A 16,255-nucleotide genomic window follows, 5' to 3' on the forward strand; every position below is an offset into this window, starting at 1 on the left:
GCAAAATTGATTGTCATGATAAAATAATGATAAATTGACAGATTCTTTGCTTGAAAAGGGTCAATATATGTCACTTAAATCAAATAAAGGTTCGTAACATTCTTTTGTATCTAACCACATCCCACAAATTTGAAAAATAAACCTATAATAGACTTAAATATGACTATTTGAAGTGAAATAACAAATTAAGATGTATTACTTTTCTTGATTTTTTGTTCAAGATTTTGTAATGTTGACAAACCACATATGAAGTTAAATTTGTTGCATAAATCATATTTGTACAACAAAATTGAGACATAGACTGAAATAATATACATATCTACGATTTGGACTGAAATATTGGTCCAATTTTGGTCTAGAGTAATTTTTAAAAAAACCTGGAAAAAAATGGATTTAATTTGAAAAGGGTCATATTGGGACCAATATAAGTGTTGTAAGTAAAGTCAAGTGTCTAAACTATAGTTAAAAAAATGGGTACTTTAATTCATGCCAGTAATTTGAAAACAAAGCCTATAACTGACTCAAATACGTGCATGAAATATTGGCTTGTTTATAAATTTTTAAAAATAATTGGGGTTTTATCTTTTTCTTAAATTTAATTCAAAAATTATTTTTATGTTGATGCACAACATTTTTTAGACATAAGATCAAGGTAAATAAAAATGAATCAGTCCTATGTACATACTTCAAATTTTTCAATAAATTATCATCAATTTCTTACAACGTTACCTTACTAATAGCACTAAAATTTACAAGTTGTATTTGGTTTTTAGCTTTGGATTTTTTTGCTTATTTCCCCCTTATGAGTATTGTTTTGAACCTTGATTGGTTGAATTGAAATTAGTTTTTATTAAGCTTAATTGAAGAATCCTTCACAACTATAGTTAACTATTTCCAACTGATTTTGAATCTTTTTTTTCCCATTATTCTATTTGGATGAACGGTATAACAAAAGTAACAATATGTCTGATCAACAATTATTTATAATCAACCCTTCACAGAACACGCCGCTAATTGCACTTAAAATAACAAAAAATCATCTTTAGAATGAAAATAATAGTTTTACTTAAAATGGACCATATCGGGGTCAAATTAGTTATCATAAATCAAATGAAAGTTTTAAACTGTAGTTGACATTCTTAACTATTGAACTTTGTCGATAAATTTGAATACATAAGCTACAAGAGGCCAAAATACCTGTTGGAAACTTGAAACTAATACACTTGAATTATATTGATTTGAGAGGTTATATCAGAGGAAAATAGAACTGTCTGAAATTGTATAGGTAATCATATATCTTAAGCATTTGCTTCTTTTAAATTTTTTAAGTCAAATGAGAAATGTCATTGCAGCAAGATTCAAGGGTTAGGATATCCACTCTTCTTCGTGTAGGTCACACTCCAACAGAGGTGGCTAGACTGATGTGAATGGCCTATAATAACATCTACAATGTTATGAAGGGCCTTCGAACGTTATATAACACCCAGCATCAACCATGGTGCTATGCATTGTTGCTCCAACGGCAAGGTGTCTCCCTTTATCTGGTCCACAGAGGGTTACAAGCTTACGGCAGCCATGTACATCGACGTTTCTAAGGCTAACCTGATCCTATGGATCCAGGCACATTTCCCAGACAGCAAAGTTGTCTTTCAAGACAATGGGCCCGTCCTTAATCTGCAAAAATTACTCAGGCCTATTTAGCTAACAGCATCACTCTCTGGGACAAGTAAATATAGCCAACATACAGTACAGGTGCTGATACCCCGCTGCACATCTATAGGAGGGCCAGTAGCATTCGTCACCCGAACGTTGAAGCCATGAAGACCTCTTTCTACGAGGAGTGGGCTGCCATAGGCCTGAACTTCATTTGCAATACTTGCAACTCTTTTGGCAAGAGGCTTGTCACCACCTGTGAGGCCAAAGGTGTTTTTAGTAAAATAAATCAATTTGACAAGGACTATGTATCAGAATACGATCATTAAAGAATTTTTTTAATGTATAACTAAAGAATGGCCGGCTATTTTCTTTTTTCTTTCTAATTGTGTAAGTTTCAAGTTTCCAACCGGTATGCTAATAAAATAATAGTCTGTATCTAAGATATAAAATGTTGCAAAAAACATATCTCATTGTCTCAATTTTTGTTATGCTGACGCACCAAATTTATTGTTCTAACATTTAGTAACTTTCAATCTGAATCTAAGTCATTTTTTTAATTATTGGAGAACACATTAGGTCGCTAAAAGTTGTTGGTCTAACACATAGAGGGCACTGCTAGAACTATATCATACGATGTTTAGTTTTTATCAACCTTCAAACGATAGGTGTACAAGTTTGTTAGCTATCAGACAATTGGTTTGTGAGATATACCATTGTGAGTGAAGCAACTTTAGTCAAAAAAGAATTTTCTTTGTTATTGAAACATTGCTTTTTGAGGGGAAAAAATATAATTGAAGCCAAGGTTTGTCTTTATAAACATTATTTGGACGCTCCACCAGCGAAATCAACTTTTAAAAAGGGTTTGCCTAGTTTAAACAAGGCCTAGTAAGAGAGTTAATGACGGTGCACGCAGTGGACGCCCAAAGGGCAATACACCAACGACAACAACAAAAAAGTTTACTAAATATTTTTGAATAATCGTAAAAAGAAGTTGATTGAAATACCTGAAACTATATAAATATGAAAGGAACGTGTAGGCAAACCAAGCCTTAAATTTACTAAAACAAATAAGTGATATTTTTTTTTTTTATGTTTTTTTTTTTTTTTTTTTTGAGACATTATGGATCTGATATTTTGAACATTAAAAAATAAGCTCTACCCTTGTGCAAGGAAAAAATAGTTGACTTGTCGTCTTTAGATCCATCTAAATTACTGTACGCTTAACATTTTTTAAATACTCAGTTGCATTTTTAAAAGTAAGGACTATTTCGGTCAATAAACAATAAATAACTTTTCAAAAATTAACTGTTGTCAGGAGGGAGACAAAAAGGCAAAAGGTGTCTGTCCACGCCCCTGTGAGAGTCGATGAGATTATAAAGGTCGTAAGGTGATCTTGCAGTTTTGTTAAGAAGATTAAAAGCATTTTGGCCACAAGTCAGAGCCTTGAGAGGTCCACTGGCAGCAGTAGACGCCGAAAAATCGATATCATTAATGACATGGACACTGTGACCACCAGAAGTCCGGCCAAGTTGATGAGGCAGCATGTCAAGGTTCTCAATGTCAGTGATCGGACTGTGAAGATTTATGTGAAGGTATATTATGCACCACGACATAGGTAAATACTTTTAACACCTACCAATGTCAACCCTTGTCAAGAGAGCCAAGAAATTTTTGATTTGGTTGGTGGATGTATAATCGTCAGTTTGGCCATCCTCCTTCCCGGACTGTTCCTCTCTTGACTAGTTGTTTGTGTGTAGTCGAGAAGAGAGCCATTGCTATCCCTGACCAAAATTCGATTACCTTAATGCATCTATGGAGTAGCAGTGGGCAGCCACGTCCAAGGCCTTCATCAAGAAGTAATGTGTCACCTTTAGGGCCAAATTAGAGATCAGATGGTAGTAGCCAAAGGAAATCATTTTAAATCTAGCACGCGTTTTAGGTCATATTCCATACAACTCTGTTTTTCCTTTAATAATATGATCGTTTGGCCTTTGAAGTTTTTTCTTTCTCTTTTTTTTTTACCTTGCATACTAAGGGTACTTTTTATAATCAAGTCCAGAAAGTTCTAGATTTTGAAATGATATGGGGCTACATATTTACGACTGTTTTAATTAAGTATGTTGTGTATTGTACACATATAAAATGGCTTAGCAGGACAAGGAGAAATAAACAGACCTCCTTACCTTTTTATAAATGAAAAAGATTGAGTATAAACTTCTTTAATTATACAGAGTGATATAATTTTGTTTATAATTAAATTTAAGGGATATTTAGTCTTTTTTTTTTATTATTTGTAATTTTTAAAAGGAAATCGGTTTTGAAATATCTTCATTAAATATGTTTAACTATATTAATATATCAACATCTTTCTATTTGTCTGTATTTAGGTCTGAATATATGAAAACAAATAATGGGTACAGTCTTTATAGAGTATAGGATGTATATCATTAGCATATTTTGATCTAAAAATAACGATATAGTAATGGAAGTTTGTAAGCGTGTATGTATAGAGGGTGCGCTGTACGGAGCATGAAGATGAAATGAAATCAGCTTCCTCTATCATATTTTGTACCATTTTTTTTTTCTTGGCCTAGAGGCAGACTTTATTTATACTTTTAGGCATTCAATTATAAGCTTCTATAAAGCATAATAGTGTTGTCATAACCATATATAAACAAAACAAAGGTTAGGTTAAAAAAACTTAATAAGAACAACATGTGCACATAATATAAAATACGGATATAAATGACATCAATAAAACTATTAAAATGATAAAATTCAAGCCTTTTTTTTTTTTTTTTTTTCTGCTACTTTTCCACTCTTGGTAATATATCTTTTAGGGTGGTATCGGTTGATGATGCGTTCTGCGTATACGATTTGCTGCGTTTTTGTTAATATTGCGTTGCCTTTCCCTTCCTCGTTTCCAGTGAAGAAAGCTAAGAATTCCTCCTCACCAATATGTGCTCTGAAAGTATTTGATCAAAATATATCCCTTTTTCTTTTAAAAATTGGTGAAAATTGAAGCATCAGGGCTCCTTGCCTGCCCACATTTTCCTCACCCAGAAGAAATTCACTATTTTCCACATTTCAGATATATTTATCATGGACAGCCCCTCATTCTTGAGTGGGTCATGAAGCCTGGCGTAAGATAAAAATTTTCTCTTTTTCATCTGAAAGAATGTATTTTGGATTTCAGTTAATTTTTGGGAGATTTTCTTAATGTATGGAGTAACTCTTAGGAGGTGCACCACTTTTGTTAAAATGTATGGGTTCCATGCAATGATTTTATCCTACATGTTGAGGTTAAATTTATTCAAGAAGGAACAGGCCTGATCAATCCTTTTTACGATCTCATTTTTGTTGTATAAGCATCCATACTTGCCAATCCAGGTCCCAAGAAGCTGAATATCCATTGTGATTCTGAAGTTTGACCATTCTTTTTCTATGATATCCCAAATAGGATGAGTATTTCGGTTTTTCAGGGCTCATTGTCAGACCGGAAACAGTAGAAAAACTACGAAGAAGACTCATGGTCCTTCTAATTGATTTAATAATGACGAGAGGGCTACCACGAAAGACCAACGTTAAGTCATAAGCGTAACAGAGACTTTTCGAGTTACTTTTTATCGCCAAATCCTTTCTGGTATAGCCTACGGATGATATATTCATGGGAAAATGTATCGAATGCTTTGGCAATGTCTATGGCCATTACGTACATGTTTCTATCTGATTAGAGTAATGTTTGTACAGAAAAGGGTACGTTGTCCATAATCATATTAATTAAGAATCTGTATTAGGAATGGTGTATATATGGACTGGTTATTTTATTTATTCTGTTAACAATCGCATATGAAAAGATTTTGCGTATACAGTTTTGCATGGTTAGTGGCCGATAATTTTCCAACTCCCTATGGTCCATATTTGGCTTAGGTATTGAGACAATATGTCCGTCTCAAGCAAATTCGGAAAAGTATCCTACTGTCATAACTGTCCGTAAAAAAGGAGAATAATAGGGGCTAACCGATTTATATATTTTTTATAGAATTTAAATGCAAAACTAGAGGGACCTGGTGCTTTGTTTGTTTTAGGATTATTTTTAACTGCTTCCATTATATCTTCAGTAGTGATGTATTTTTCTAATTTTTCGTTGTTAAGTATGTCATACAATGAATCACAACCTAAAGAAAAACAGAAATCGGTCATGAGGCATTTTCAGCGTTCACAGACTATTGTCTCTTGACAATCAAAGCACTCATTGAGTTCAGAAAAGTATTTCTGTAATTCTTCACATAATGTTTTAGGTTTGTTTATTAACTGTCCTTATCGTCTAGTAGTACTATATTTTTAATTTTATCTTTTTTTCGCATATGGAGTATAGACTGAAGACGTGAATTTGATAGGTCTTTCTACATTTTAAGAGAACTTGTCTGAAAGCCTTTAAAAGTTAGTAAATCTATCCTCGAGGATATAGGGTTTGAGTATATGTCCAACGAGAAAAAAGTAGTGGCTTTCAATATTCCTACTTGTGTCACTTAGGACCACTATTTCTGGGAGATTGAAATATTTTAATTTTTTAAACAAATCGTAAGTCCTTTGGAGACACTGTAAAGAATTTACATTGAGGGACAATACTTCTAGCATTTCCACCTCGGCAGCAAGTATTTTTGGATATGAACCTGATCTTGTTCCATACAATAGGATCCTAGAGGCTGTACCACCAAGATTGTTTCGGGATTTTGTTGGGCCTAAAGGAGATTCAGTTCTACTCACGGGCCTTTTCCCCTGAGGTGAACTAAACATTTCCTTTCTACTCGTGACTAAATTTTTTGTGTTGTCCTCTTTTATTTTCTCTTTGTCAGGCCAAACTATAATCTGTTCTTGAATGTGAGTTAATTTGTTTGTCTCATTCGATTAAGATTTTCTGTTGTGTTATTGGACGCCTCAGGCGGCTCAGCGTCCAACATGTGAGTAATAGGAGCTTTAGGGCTTTATTGTCCAGACTGTGTTTCTGTATCATTTTTTGTTGGTTTTCCGTTTGGGATGCAGGCTCCATATTATATAAGTTTTTCTTCGAGAACTGCTTTATTTTCAATTATTTGGAATCTTTTCCCCATGAAGTAAAGTCGAGAGTGACCAAATCTGAAACACCTTGGGTATTGTTTTTGTACTCCCAGAAAACAGAGATAGTAAGATTTTCATTGACAGGAACTATTTGGGGGATGATGGACGGGTCACCTACTACCTCGAATATATAATTTGAGGTCCTCTATAAGTTTTGTTGCTCTTGAAACATCTTTCTGCTTTCAGGTCTATTGGGTTAGGTTTTTGTCAATTCCACCCACTAAGTTTCATAAACCCTCTTAAAAGTGTTGATTGCTGTTACTTTAATTTTTTTCTTATGCTCCAAGTCAAAATTATAGATGTTTTTGACCTGCATATCAAGAGGCAAGAGTTTTTTTCAAGAGCTCCAATCTCGGGTGAATGTCCATAGGGACTTTCGTGTAAAAAGATGAGTAGATGTAGCCATACCGAGCTTGAGTTTCTGCAATTTCATCATCAGTAAACCCAAAGTGAAGGGCTGCTCTGTATAATGTCAATTGCTTCATATTTATGTTATTGAATGCACAATTGCTGTCGGACTCGGTTAGAGTAATGACAAACATTTCCACCTGTATTTTGAGGTAGGGTCAATTTTTCCAAAGGCTTCTTTGGCATTTTTCTCCCTAGTAGAGAGAACTTTAGCGTAGTTCATTTTCTTTTTATTTCCAGTTTGATTAAGTTTAGAAGGTCGATCCGTAGGGGATCCTTCCTTAATCTATTTTATATGCAGCGAAGAAAATATGCCACCTTCAGCCTCTACAAGTAAATAGACAGGGAAAAAAGTTGTAGCATTTTTATGCCAAACTTTGTAAACAAAAGTTGGTAATTCAACAATTTTCTACACTTTTTATTCAATATGTCCACCTCCATTTTTGTTGTTGAACTTTTCCGTGATCACAGCTTTTAAAGCATCGACATTCGGGTGAGAAGTTTTGTTTGCCCAACCTCCCCCTCCAAGACACACCAAACAGCAAAGTCCAAGGGGTGGGTTCATGTTAGATGAGGAAAAACGCTATAAGTGTGCTGGTCAAAAGTTCCTATCCCTGGGAGCGTGCTCTTCAACCATGGCAAGACATTGTACCTGAGGACCTTGTAGTAGACGTCCGTGTTGACTTTCTCGTTGGCATTCAAGAAGTCTTCAGATGCCAGGACACCGAAGACCATTACCTGAGCTAAATGTTTGGTACTGAAGGTTCCCTCCACTGGAGCTCTTTTTCACTAAGAAGCGATCATTTCTCCTATTCAGAACAGCATCCATCCACTTTTCGACTTGAGCACAAAGGAGATCGCACACCCTCATAACAACATAAATTTCGTCATTTATAATATTTTTATTTGAAATAAAATACTAAGTCATCGTAGGTCATGCGTCTTGTGGCTTAATCAATAAAATTTGCTTCAGCCTCGATAAGATCACTGAAGTGGGAGCAAGCCTTGATTAGGAGGTACCTTATTTTTAGGCTCGGTGGTTTTCTTTTCTTTTTTTAATCAATGACAGGTAGTGTATTTGTACTTTGATTTTTCACTTAGATTTCATAAATGTAATTTTCAAAAAGATAGAATAACCTTCAGCTACATCAATTTTACTTTGAAAATTAGAGAAAATGCGTTTTTTCTATATTTTCCAATGATAACTTTCTTCATGTAATTTATGTATAATCAAATTAAGGGAATGCATATGTATTGTCATTGATGTAAAGAGTTCAAATAACAAGAGTGTATAGGCAGTAAATTATTCTAATTTACTTTTTTGTGCATTTTAGAATAAATAAATAAGCAGTAATTTTAGTACTATTTTGTTTGAAGAATCTTAAAACATATACTTTTATTCATTAACCTTATGATGCATATATGATGATGCTATATTTTATCAGTTTGTTTATTTTGATTCTAAATATCTAATAAGAGAAAAGAAATATCACATTTATTAACAAAAATTTTGTTTAATTAAAGGATGCACGTATTTAAATTACATTTTAATCAATTAAAGAATTGAAACATTCTCTTTCAGTATATATTTTTTATAATTTGTTTAATTTTAGGTTATAGAGATCTTTCTTTGCAGTAATTTGAATTAAATAACCAAAAATTACAGCATTCATAAATCGAGCATCCACGATGGAATGTTCAATTACTGGATTATCCCAAATACTTTAATTTCTCTTATACGAGTTATAAATTGTACACAACATATATATGTATAAAGTAAACAAATAAGTCGGGATTTTTCTCCTTGTGTAGATTTTGTTTATATTGACGCACCACATACATACTTTATTTGGTTTACAAATACAAAAATTTACTCTTAGTATGTTTACAGGGCGACGACTCAAAAATTAGAATCCTCTTCGAGGCTGTCTAGCCTCAGTTCGAAAATTGCACGCTGTTCTGAACAGAAAAAATGATCACTTCTGCGCGAAATGAAGAGCTTAGAGCGAGGGGAGCCTTCAGGACCAAACATTTCGCTCACGTCATGGTCCTCGGTGTCGTGGCGTCTGACTACTTCTTTAATGCCAACGATAAAGTCAACACGGACGTCTACTACAAAGTCCTCAGGTACCATACTTTACCATGGTTGAAGAGCACGTTCCCAAGGACAAACGTCCAAGAAGGTACAGCATTTCTTCAGGAAAAACATGGCTGCCTTCTGGGCGGCTGACTTCCAGCCTTCTTCCTTACCCAATATGAACCCCTTGGACTTCGCTGTTTCGTGCGTCTTGGAAGGAAAGATAAACAAGACATCTCACCCGAATGGCGATACTCTGAAAGTCTGATCACGGAGGAGTGGAACAACTTGTCCTCAGACTTCATCAAGGCCAGCTGTTCTTCTGTTCATCTCTGTATTGAAGCCATCATTCAGAATGGAGGGTGACATATTGAATAAAAAGTGTAGAAAATTGTTGAATTATCAACTTTTGCATCAAAAGTTTGCCATGAAAATGGTACAAGTTAAAAATATGAAGAAGTGATATAGGCTTTTCAATTTTCTATTTTTTGAGTCATTGTATGTATTTTGCACCGATCCAATCGTAATTATTGTTGTTGAGTGAACAAGGGGTGTTCATTATGTCGGAGAGACTTGCCATCAGCTTTTTTATGCCACTTTTTTTAACGACTGCTTCTTCGCCAATTTCGTCATCGTCATGTTCGGATTTTTCAAAATAGCTTTTTATGCCATGAGTTTAATTTGATCGCCCTTCCGCTTCTATGACGATCACGTCTGTCTTTGCCATTGTCGACCTTAATTCTGACTGTCAAAACAGTGGTTCTGCAAACGTTAAGGGTTTTTTACAATATCAAAATTGCTAAATCGGGCGTGGACTAATCGAGCTACTTCTTACCTTTTTTTCCCTCTATTTTCGTTAATATTTATCTAAGAGACTTGGTAAATAAAGTATTAAAAAGTTAAACAACCAGTTCTTCTTTTTTGGTTAACGCAACTTTTGAATAAAATTAACTAAAACCTCTCAAAATGCAATTAAATTCATGTTTCAAAACTTTTTGACAGCCCGGTACTCATACAAAAAGGGACAGATTAAAAAACTTCCACCAACAGTAAGCAATATATGACAAAAAACGAGTACCAACCAGAAAATAAGTATCCAAATACTTTTTTCAAATTTTATATATTGATATTGAAAACTTGATATTCCTTTCATAGTAATATTTGATTAATCACAAATACTCTTTTTTCATTCAAAATGATGATATAGGAAAAATCAAAAAGCCATTCATGATTAAGGCAATTTACTTCCAGTCAATCTGATAATAAAAACGCCATTAAGATATAACTTACATTGAGATCATGTTGTTTTTCCAAATTGTCCGTCTTTGCACTTTTTGTTGAATAAACTATAATTCTACTTATCTTTTCCTTTATTAAAAAATATTTCCTTTCTATCTTTGTTCAAATTAGTATCCATGGTAATTAACCTTTAAGGAAACTACAAAATATTGCGTAGTATTATTTTGTTACTTAATATGCTTTAGCTAATATCATTAATAATTAGAGTACAAGAATAGTTCTAAATCAAATGAATTTAAATTTTAAACAAAGTCCTATAGATATGAATATGATGCATTATGGAGGGAGATTGGAAATTTGAGACACCAAAGAAGGATCGATCAATGAGACTTATTTTTATTTATCACTCAACCTCCTATCTAGTTTTCTTCAGCTCAAAAACATAGTTTTTGTGTTTTGGGTATAGAATAAGCTCCAGTTATATACCCCCCCCCTCCTCCTCCATAAAAAAATCGGAACACACGTCTTAGCCTGACCAGATTCAAAAGAGACATCCATGTAAACGTTTTAATAATTCAACTGATAAATATATAACGGAATGAACTTTTTTGCAAAACTTTTTAAGTCAAGAGAGAGTTATTTAACCATTCGTTAGTGGGCTGGAACTGTCAAGCCCACTTTTTTTTTTATTGCTTTAAATCCTTTGAAAATAGATTTTAATGCAGGACATTTTTAGAATTTTACTGAAACATCTTAAATAAAGTCAACTTTTTGCTGTTATCAAAAATTATATTTTTGTCATTACTCAGAATTTTTTTCAATCTTTTATCAAGATTTAGGGAATATGATTAATTTTTGCGTTGCTAAAAATGTAATAATATCAGCTGTTATTCCATATATCAGACTCAATCTCATCAAAGTTTTTATCGAAAAGGAAATTATATTAGTTCTACTTTAAGAATCGCAAATTATGTCTTGTTGATGCTCAAGCTAATGTAGTTAAGATTAATTTTGCATAATTTTGAGTCTATGTTAACTGTGAATCACGAAATAGCTTAATATTTTGGTTAATGTTTAACCCAAGTTTATTTCAAAAATAAAATAAAAATATTTATAAGAAAAAACGTATGGGGCTCCAATCTCATTGGATGAGCTGCTTGTAATGTCTTCTCCAAATCATACAAACCAATTTAAACGAGAAGTGTTATAATTAAAGCTTTGATAGGCCTCAACACGGTCAGATCTTTAAATTCTAATATACTCGTGGGGCTTGATTAACTTGTACATAAGGTATTCTCCATTTTAGAGGCTTTTAGGGACGACGGCTCTCGCTGAGTTCGTATAAAGCTTACTGACGGACCAGGGAATTATCTAAAAGGAGAACTTCCAGATGGATCTCCTTTTTTACTACTGAATTAAATAAATGAAAAGAATTCTCGGGTCGTCATGTGAACAGAGATTTGATTGGTACTACGTCATATCTGATACTGAATGATATATAGGAGGAAAAAGTAAAGAGAGGAAAGAAAATTAACGCCTTCAAAAAAGTTGTTTACCTATTATTTTTATGTTGACGAAACGCATGTGTAATATTGTATTGTAATCATTTTTAAAATACTGTGATCATATTTCTAATTTATTCTAACAATGTACCCACATGTTTTTTTGAATTTTCAATAATGTAATATATTCGATCTTGAATTGAATAAATCAATATTCACTAAAAAAAAAAATTCAAAAACATTCACTGTTAAATAATATATAGGCTTATACATCAAACATACTACTATTTCAATTTTGATTCTGCATTGCAGTATACTTAACAAGCATTAAGGATATTGCACATGAATATGTATTTATTCTACCTTTAACACGTCTTGATCTTTATTGTATCTCGCAGGCTTTTCTCCAAAAAGAAACAGAAAATTAGTACATTTAAAAAGTTAGTACTAACCATTTCTTCATTTAATAGTAAGTAGGTAATACTAAGAGACGTAGAGTACGGGGTTATCAGTTCGGTACGAGGATATTTATATATATAATCATATAATAAATAAATACTTTGATGTAATAATTTTTTTGTTATATTATTTTAATTAAAGATTTAGATAGTAAAGTAAGATTTTAATCCATAAATATCCTATTATATAACTAATAATTTATATATTTGCTTATACAAAAAAAAAAGGATAATGACATAAATAAATTGATATACTATATTCTAGTTGACGAAAACTCAGTGGTATGGGTAATGAATATAGTGGAAGGATAATTTAAATAAATTTTCCAATGCTTCCATGTTAGCTTGTCGATATTTCGCAACTACAGACACATCCGTGCCAAGCAAAATACTTTTTTTGACGGCTGGAGATATAGTGGTCTTATTTATTACTGGAAAATGTAGACAAGCTCATCTTTTTGTAAATAAAAAATTATTAATTCAAGCCTGATAGTATTATATATAATAACCCGTATTAATTTTATATCAAGCTTTGTAGTTCTTTTAGAGAAGTTAAGTTAATTTGTAGAGAAAATAAATTATATAAGAATAAAATATCGAAAAAACTTGAAAATTACATAAATTTAATTATTACCTTAAAGAACCGCGTACCATGAAGGGTGAACTGCAATTCGTACAGAACTATGGGTTTAGCGTACCATCCAAGTCCATGCAGATAATAGAATAAGTTGGGAAAAGGCATTATACTACATGGGCTGCGTAACAAGGGGGTAGAATGGGAGCATATCCAACACAATTTTCGATAATTCACAATTATCACATAGTATCAAAAAAAAAAAATTGTTAGAGTTATTGCCCCCCCCCCCTCCAACCCACTTACTAAAGTGGTGTGCAAAGCCAGTACTGCAAATGCAACTTAAGTTTTAAGTAGTATTGTGTCGGTCTATATTTACTAGTTCCAGTCTTAGGACCTTTCCATTCGGTCCTTAGCACAACTTTTAAGTTTTCTTTAAGTTTCAGTATTGGAACTTTTTAAATATGTCCATGGTTAATTAAGATAATTGCACATAGCCTCTAAGAAATATTCTTTTTTTTATTATCTATATATATTGGGCCTAGGAGGCTGAAATTTTGCACGGGTGCCTCTTTTGAACCTGGTCAGGCTAGGACGAGGGATCATATAAGGGGGCTTGTTCTATACCGAAACACAAAAACTGTTTTTAGAAGCAAAATGAGACTATATAATAATATTAAATGTTTATTACTTTAATATTAAATTTTAGCAAAATTAGGACAAATCAGTTTTTTTGCAATTTTCTTCACCAATTTCAATTTAGTAATTTTTTGACAAAAAGAAAAATACACCCCCAAAGATCTCTCCCCAGAATTTCCTTCAACTTATGAAGATCAAAATCAAAGGTAAGATTTCTCCTACAGGGTCTTTTTGGCCCACCTATCCCATTTTACTTTGCTCTTGAAGGTTTATCTACTTCACGCACTCCGAAAAGGATCCGTGATAGATACTTAGCTTTATCGGTCTCCCCTGTCCGTCTAGTCAGTAACCGCTTTCTTTGCTTGGGTCGTGAGCCAGCAAAGGAAATTTTGATGAACTCCAGGTTACTTTTTCAAAATCCCTTCACGTCTTCTAGAGAATGGGACTCCAATCTCATTAGATGAGTGGCTGATAATGTCATAAAACCCCTTTAAACGAGAAGCAGTTATAATCAAAGTTTTGCCAGTGCTTTACGCGGCCAGGTCTTGCAATTCCAACATACCTATGGGGCTGAATAAACTCATAAGGAAGTCAATTTCTATTTTAGACGTTTTTAGGGAGAACAGCTCCCGCTGAGTTTGTATAAAGCTTCACGAGGGACCAGGGAGTTCTCTAGAGATTCGAGATGGATCTTCTTCCTTAATATTGCATAAAATAAATGAACAAGATTCCCCCTTCGTGACGTCATGTTGATCTATTCTACGTCATATTTGTAGTATATGCATTCTCCATACTGAATGATGTATTGGAGAAAAGGAAAAGAATGAGTGAGGATCTATAAAGGAAAGAGGAAGGAAGCCTTCAAAAAAAAATATAAATATATATATATTTGTTTTTTTTGTTCTTTGTTACGCATGTTCTTGTAATAAATATTCTGTGTAATATCTCATTATTAAAAAAAAATAGACTTATCTAAAAATTTTTTCATGCCTATATATTGGTTTATTCATAATAATGTATAAATATAGTATTTATTATAATGCTCGCCTGCACAGAAGGGGTATAAACGTTAAGAAAGAAATAACATTTAGCATTACCATTGTGATTCCCCTCTCCCTCCTTGGACAAAGTACCGGGTAACCCTTTGCTGGTTATACAATATAATAACGCAAACATATTATATTTTCACTTAGCTATATATTAGATGGATGAGATTAGACTGGACCGTGGTCATCGGTCCTAAATAAGAACCCCCATAACACTAGTCTCAAAGTTTTTACTCACAAATCCAAGCCCTTGAATATTTTTGATCTAGTCCAGTTCGAGTCCTCATATTTCGTTAAAGTTAATTTCAAGTCTAAAATTTTAATATATGATTCATAGACTTAAGGCTGTACGAAAATGTAGTCAAATTTATTTCTATCCAGGGGTAAATCCACAGCTCCCTTTTTTCACTTCACACTTCCCTGACGTTCCCTAAATTTCTTCATCCCAACATACAACCAGAAAGCATAATCAAGAGCATTCGTATCTGAGCCCTACAAAGTGAGGATCCAGAACTTTCAGTAGCATAACTAAATTACAAAAAACGTGATTTTTATAGAATCAAGACAAGATAAGTCAAAAGCAATTAGTGATAAGTTTAAACGCTATGTTTAGCTAATTTTTTTATTCAATATATCCCCCTCACAAGCAATAACAGCCTACATACGCCTACAAACATAAAAGCAGTTTGAATAATTTGAAAAAAAAGTTGTTTCTACTTATATCGAGTATTTGTCGAGTTCGAGTAATACTCGAATCCAAATCTAATTTTTACCTTTTTTATACGTTTGAGCAAACTTTTTAGTAAAAAAAACAGTAGTCTACATTAAAGTAATTTTATTCTGAGAAACATATAAAGTTAATTTCAAATACGGGAAAATAATTCATGTGAAAATATCCAATCTTGATAAAAATACACTTCAAAAGTAATAAAAAAAACCATCTTTTGAAAAGGGTTTTGTAGGAAAAGGGATGACGCCTCTGTTTTCATCATTTATTAAGCTAAAATGAATTTATTTAAAGCGTCAATACATAATGCTTCGAGGGAAGTACCTGGTCTGATTAAGAGATGGCAGGAGTTGTTTAAAAAATCAAAGTATTAGAAAGTAGACAATCTACAAACCATATGGTTCGATTTTGAAGTCGCCACGTTTGGCAGGTATCAATAGTGAAATTGTCAGTAAATTTGAAAAAATGGAGAAAATTGAACTTCGTTTTTTGATACAATACTTTTATTTTGAAGGCATCAGGCCCAACAATATGAAAGTTTGATAAGATTATACTCTGGATGAGTCTATTCCTTCACCAAAAAAAGTAAAATTTTGGCTATTTCGGTTGAAACAAGGCCTTACAAGCTGCAAGGGCAAGTGTTGTGTCTTGACGAAGTTGAGGAGGCACAAACTATTTAAAGGTGGAGAGATCCAGGACGACCGAGAGGAGAAGGAAAGGCGTGGAGGAATAATACAACGGTTATTTATAAGAACATCTGTATTATTAGTTAACTACTCTAATACATACGTAAAATACACGACTATTT

Source organism: Lepeophtheirus salmonis, chromosome 3 (assembly GCF_016086655.4).
Source record: "Lepeophtheirus salmonis chromosome 3, UVic_Lsal_1.4, whole genome shotgun sequence".
NCBI lineage: Eukaryota > Metazoa > Arthropoda > Copepoda > Siphonostomatoida > Caligidae > Lepeophtheirus > Lepeophtheirus salmonis.